This window comes from Marmota flaviventris, chromosome 5, assembly GCF_047511675.1.
Source record: "Marmota flaviventris isolate mMarFla1 chromosome 5, mMarFla1.hap1, whole genome shotgun sequence".
Taxonomy (NCBI): domain Eukaryota; kingdom Metazoa; phylum Chordata; class Mammalia; order Rodentia; family Sciuridae; genus Marmota; species Marmota flaviventris.
Genome location: NC_092502.1, coordinates 134,266,590 through 134,273,603, shown reverse-complemented (window position 1 = coordinate 134,273,603; position 7,014 = coordinate 134,266,590). Strand labels below are relative to the sequence as shown.

General features: G+C 34.7%; 1 pseudogene; it reads right to left on the bottom strand.

Annotated features, from left to right (window-relative positions):
- Positions 1-6,332: 6,332 nt before the first annotated feature.
- On the bottom strand, positions 6,333-6,433 carry LOC139705927 (U6 spliceosomal RNA; annotated as a pseudogene).
- Between the last annotated feature and the right edge of the window lie 581 nt (positions 6,434-7,014).

Sequence of the window (7,014 nt, the reverse complement as noted above, 5' to 3'; positions counted from 1 at the left end):
TGTGATGGAAAAATCCAGTAATTCCTGCTTGTGAATTTATGATCACTTGCTGTTCTAAAAGTAGGAGTTAAGAATGAGAAATTTCTTTGATCAGATAATAAACTTGAAGGACTAATTTTATCTCTTACCTTACAAAAGGAACTGCTATGGAAAAGTACATTTGAATCAAATTGGACATGGCAGATTTCTTGACCTGTCTCATGGCTATCATATATATAAGAAGCAATAAGCTAGGTTGACAAAAGCCATAAATTTATATGTATGTGTATTCGACAATATGTGAATACATAGTGTTAGCACAAAAAGACTTGGCCATATGAAAACTCCACAGATGATCTCAGTCTTTTATTCAGGAACAAAGTTTCATGCAGGAACACGGTGTTTAAGAATGGGGTGACATTGATTGACTCACTTTTCTGGTGGAAAATGAGCCTCTGAGCAAAGAAGAGGACTGGGCTTATATAGGTTACATTGAGAGGTGACTTAATTAATGAGTGTGACAGCTTGGGCATTCAGAAATTTGGGGTCTGTTTTACTGGGCAAAATGGTAGGGGTTCTGCAAACATTGGTCAGTATCTGGAACTTATCTTACTAGACATAATTGAGGGCCTGGGGTCAATGGTTAGTATATGAAAAGGATTTGTTTAATTTGTTTAAGGAAGGATCAATGCTTTGTTCTCTTCCCAGGGACTGCCTTTCTAGGGTCTGTTTTATCATTGGGAAAGAATCTATTGGGAAAGGGTTAATGCTCTAAATTCATGGCTTTCTTTTTCACTTTTCTCAGTCCTCACTTTTGGGGTTTGTAATTTTCCATGTCTAATACGTAGAAAGTCTGATATTAAAAGAAAATAATGCATAAAATGGGTACAATCAATTTTACTGGATAATAATTGCTTTTAGTAGATGTATTCATGGAAAAAAATGCAAGCTATGGCAGTATAATAGCAAAATAAGATGAAGCAAGCCCTGTGTGTACCTTCCAAATTCAGAGATTATGAACTCATGCTTAGTGTCATTTCTATTACATTCAGCAAATTTAAAGGGTATAAAATTAATATTAAAAAATCAGTACATTTATATACACCAGAAATTTATTATCTGGAAAGAAATAAAACAATACAAACATATCCACATTATATTTGCTTTTAATCTATTATTTATTCAAATTAGTATAATAGTAGTCCACTTTTTTTTAAAGAGAGAGAGAGAGAGAGAGAGAGAGAGAGAGAGAGAGAGAGAATTTTAATATTTAGTTAGTTAGTTAGTTAGTTACTTTTCAGTGGACACAACATCTTTGTTTGTATGTGGTGCTGAGGATTAAACCCGAGCTGCATGCATGCCAGGCGAGCGGGCTACCACTTGAGCCACATCCCTAGCCCTTTATGTTTTGAATATAGACCTGCTGCTCCATCACTGCAACTTATTATTATTATTATTATTTATTTCTTACATACATGACAATAGTGGAATGCATTACAAATGGACATTTCTTTCTCTTTCCTTCTTGCTGCTACTCCCTAATCTCTCCCCCTCCCAAATCTCAGGTGAAACAGGATTGATTACCTTTCTTCTGCATCCTAGGCAGATTTACCTGTCCTTGAGTGCACCTACAAGAGGAATAAAGTAATTCAGACTTTGGGGATGGTATCTAAAGATCTCCCAAATTAACAAGTGAATTACAACTCCAATAGAGAACCCCTGAATGTAAAGTTTGCAATGCTTCTTTAAAAGACAGCAGCCACCCCACCCTGTTCCTGCTGATTGGCAAAATCCCCCCCCCTTTAAGGCTGGTGTCCCCTGTGTTTCTCCTTTGCTAGCAAAGTAATAAAACTTATTTTTCCTTTTTCTAAAAACTGTGATCTTGTTATTGGATTTGCATGGGAACAAAGAACCAACTGTTCAGCAACAGAATTATAGAAAGATCAGAAGAGTAGAGGGAGGGCACCAGGGGAAGGGAGGCAATGGGGAGTGCTCAGGACTGAATTAGACCAAATTACTTTCCATGTTCCATGATTTTGTGATGATGCCAAAATGTATCCTAGTAATTATATATATATATATATATATATATATATATATATATATATATATATATATATATATATATATATATATATGAAAGAAAGTAAAAGAAAAAGAAAGAAAGGAAAATGGAGGTCTCACACTTTCTCATATATCAAATATTATCAAGTATAGTAATCAAAACAGTATTCTATTGTTATAAGGATAGACATATCATCAGTGAAAGAGAATGGACAGTCCATAAATAAATCCATTTTTCTAGGGTCAATTTATTTTTAATAAGAGTGCCAAGACCATTAAATGGGAAAAGGATAAGCTCTTCAAAAATCATCTTGAAACAACCAGATAGTATCTACATGCAAAAGAATCAAACTATATTCCTATCTCATACCATATTACATAAAATGTCTTGGATAACAGAATGATGACTTAAACATTCGCTTTAAAACCATAAAGCTCCTAGAAGACAGGATAGGTTAAATCTTCATGACATTAGGTTTCAGCAGTGAATTTTTCAGATGAAACGCCAAAATACCAATCCATTAAAGAAAATAGATAAAATGGACTTCATGAAAATTAAAAGTCTGTCTGTTTCATAGAACAAAATGCCATGCACTGGGCTACCATAACAATTATCATGGACTGGGTCACTTCAACCAGAGTTTAGTTTCTCATCGTTCTGGAAGCAGGAAGCCCAATATCAAAATGTTTGAAGGTTTGGTTTCTCCTGAGGTTTCTGTCCTTGGTTGGCGATGGATCACTTCTTCTGTGTCCTCACATGGCCTTTCCTGTGTATATAATTTTATGTTGTCCCTTCTTTTTTTTTTTTTAAGATAGAGTGAGAGAGGGAGGGAGAGAGAGAGAGAATTTTAAGATTTATTTTTTTAATTTTCGGCAGACACAACATCTTTGTTTGTATGTGGTGCTGAGGATCGAACCCGGGCCGCACGCATGTCAGGCGAGCGCGCTACCGCTTGAGCCACATCCCCAGCCCTGTTGTCCCTTCTTTTTAAGAACTTTGGCTCTATAAATAAGTGCCAAACTTTATGACAACTTTTAATCTTTCTTATGTCTTTAATGTCCTTAACTTCAAACATAGAAACATAGACACATTGGCATATATATATTTCAGTCCCTAAGAGAACATTTTTAAGGAAATGCAAAGATAGCCTCTAGAAGGGGGAAAAGGGTTTTCATATTACATATACAATAATAGTATTCATATTATACAAAGAATGCTTAAACTCAACAATAAAAAACAACCTAATTAAAAATTAATAGACATTTCTCCAAAAATATATGAATAGCCACTTAGCATATGAAAAGATGTCCAATGTCAATAATCATATGGCAAATGCACACCAAAATCACAAGGATGTATTACCCCTATATGTTCTGAGGCAGATATAATTCTTTAAAATTGAAAATAAACATTGATGTACATTTGGAGAAATTGAAGAATTCATAAATCTCTGGAAAGATTATGATACATTTTTTTTCTTCAAAAATAAAATTTATGTTGAAAAAAGCAATTTAAAGTTTCTTAAGAAGTTAAGCATACAAGAAACTACATGATCCCATGATTCTGCTCCTGGGATTTGTAGTAAGTACTAAAACAAGCACAGGTACACATGCCCGCCTAAGAGTATTGAAAAACCAGCCTCCACCTCAGAGCAAAGCCTGTCCAAGGAAGGGAATGACCTTTGTCCTTGGAAAGACCCACAGAGCACTCCTAGGCACATTCCCACCCTGCTAAGTTGTTTATCTACAAATAACAGGAGAGATCTGATGAGCCAGGTTTCCCTGACTCAGTCAGGCTAGGTGGGGACCCATAGCAACCCCCTAGCAGCCACCAATCAGCATGAGACAGGAAAATACCTGGGATGCCAGATGATCCTCCCAGTAGTTTATGGTGTTGAGAAACCATGTAGTTCAGCAGGAACACCTCTCTTGGCTTAAACCAATCAGTTCAAATGAATCCCCCTCTTGCAGTAACCAATCACCCCTACCCAACTTTTTCTCGCCAGTGAATGTGCTAATCATGTTTTAGAGTTGTTATTTGATTTTCCCAGGGTGTGTGATGATTTGCTAAGAGATGCTATGATGTATGTGGGGGTCCCTGCCTTCTCCAAAGAATGTATAAAACTGCTGCAAACCCTGGGCTCGGGGCCTCTCAGCATCACCAGTTGCTGTGTGTGTGCATGGAGGACCAAGCTAGCTTGCAATAAACACCTCTTTGCTGCTTACATCGATCTTGGTCTCTGGTGGTCTTTTGGGGGCCCCGAATTCGAGCATAACAGTATCATTCACAATAGCCAAAGGTAGAAACAGCCAAATGCCCATCAACAGATGAATCATGAACAAATTGTGGTACATACACACACACACACAATCTCACACACACACCCTCACACAACATGATACCATGTGAATATAGATAAAGTACTGATACATGCTAATATATGTTGTACCATTAAAAACCTGTTAATTAAAAGAAATCGGGTGTAAAAGTTCACATGTGTCTAACTATATTTAGAGAACATATCCTAATATCAATAGATAAAGAATGCAAATTAGGGTTGCAAGGAACTGAGTGAAAGAGCAATAATGAAAAATCACATAATAGGTTTGGACATCTATTTGAATTGATGGGGTGTTTTGAGAGTAGACAGAGGTTGTAGTCTACAACATTGAAAATGTATTAAATTGTGCTAAATTTCTCACTTTCAAATGATTTTTTGTTATGCAAATTTCACTGAATAAATTATTAAATAAAGAAAGAAGGAGGGATTTTTTTTCCCAATTAACTATATTTTGGAAAAAATAAGTGTTTAGAATAAAATGTCTTATGATAAATATCACTATGTACATACTGCTTCTGAATATCTGGTGAAAAACAAGTAGTCTTATAAGTACTGAAAAGTGAACTGGGTAAATTGACATTCATAAAATGACTAAAACTCCTTACAGAAATAACATTTGTATCTCATTGTAAAAAAATCAATACTTTTCAGAGATAAAAATGAGGAAATATCTCTAATCTCAGTGTAACAGGAGATTAGAGAAATTTAAAGGCATCATTCAAGGACATTTTCTAAATGTTTTCACATAGATCACTGTTTATATCCCACTGGATATGGTGTGGATGCATAAATCTGTGTAGCGGTAAAGGAACCCTAGTAGTATTACTGTTATCATATCATGTCCCTAAATACCTAAGAAAAAGTCAGGTATACAAATGTAAGTGGATTGGCTTCAGAACAGGACTTTTTCATGGTACTGTGTTTATAAGTATATTCATGTGCTTCCCTCTTTCTGTGTATATCTTATTCACCACATCCCCAAGTGAGGAATTCCTAATGTTACCATTGTTACTGATATTTATTTGTAGGTTTGAGATCTCCGAGTTACATACAATTCTCTTTACCAGACCAAAATAAGAGTCCAGAGTCCACACACTTTTTAAAACCTACAAAATGAAAAACTGAATACTTGTACTATATATTATCCATATAATGATGATCTAATACTAGATATTTCATTGAGTAAAAACCTTAGAAATTGTTTAGCTTATAATAATTACAAATAGTAAACTATGTTAAATATGAAAAATAAAGAAAATAACTCTGATAGTAGAGCAAGTTTTCTTTCTAGTCCACTCTCTAAGTTCTCGATTCTTCTCTCTAGGATGACATTCTTTCTCCATTGTGTATCATGACCCCTGACATGCAGGGGGAGGAGAGAGTTGTATTCTTACTCCTTAGCCTTCAATGGTCATATATCAGATAAACATTGCAAAGTTTGACTTTTCTGAGATTGGTAGAGATTTCATAGCCCATTCCACATTGTTACAGTTTGGACTTGGTGGTAGCCTTAAAATAAGCCAATTTAAGACATTTTTGGCAATAACCTTTCCTGAAAAGCATATTCAAATTATATATGATTTTAGTCTGTTGTAATATTTGTAAATAATCACAATGAAAGCTTTCATCTAGACAGATTTTTTATTTTTTCTTTTTAGTTATACATGGATGTACAATCTATTTTGACATATTTATGCAAACATGCAATTTATCTTATTCTAATAAGGATCCCAGTCTTGTGGATGTATAGTCACTGTGTTATAATCACATATAAACTTAACAATCTTATGTTAGATTCATTCCACTGTCTTTCCTATCCCTATTCCCATCCTTTTTTTTGATTCTCCTTTGTCTAATCCACAGAACTTCTATTCTCCTCACACTTATTGTGAGTTAGCATCCACATATCAGAGTAAACATTTGATGTTTGGTTTTGGGGGATGATTAAAAAATATGGAACACTTCACCAATTTGAGTGTCATTCTTGTGAAGGGACCATGTTAATCTTCTGTATAGTTCAAATTTTAGTATATATGCTGCCAAAGTAAGTGCTAGACAGATTTTTAAAATTTGTGTAATCCCTTTCTTCTTCTATACTCTGTGCTCTATGTGTTCTCCTTTTGATATAGTGGTTATATTTGGTAACCAGGTCATAATCTTTATATAGTAATACATATCATTTAAGATTGTGGCTAGGCAGACACTCTCTCCCTGGTTGCAATTTGAGGTGAAGGTGAAGTTCCATAATTTCCACCATGAAAATTTTCACATCTTTTGAGAGTAGATTTCAGGCATGAAAAGACTTGTGTACCAAAGATGTGTGGTCTTTCTCGCTTTTATTCCATCTACCCTAGGCATAAAACTTTCTATTATTTGAAAGACTGTTATGAAAAATTTAAAAAGTCAACATAAAATACATTTTGAAAATAATTTGATCATGTTCCTTAATGTTACAAAGTTAACTGTGATATATCTTCTAGAGTAGAGCAAATGAACATTCACTAAAACCCAAGGAAGCTCAATAGCTCTCCAGTCTGTGGTCCATATATTTCTACTTGTCTCCACTTTATCAATTCTAAAGTGCAGATTTACTTTAGAAGAGCACTCCTGCTACCATACTTCATATCTG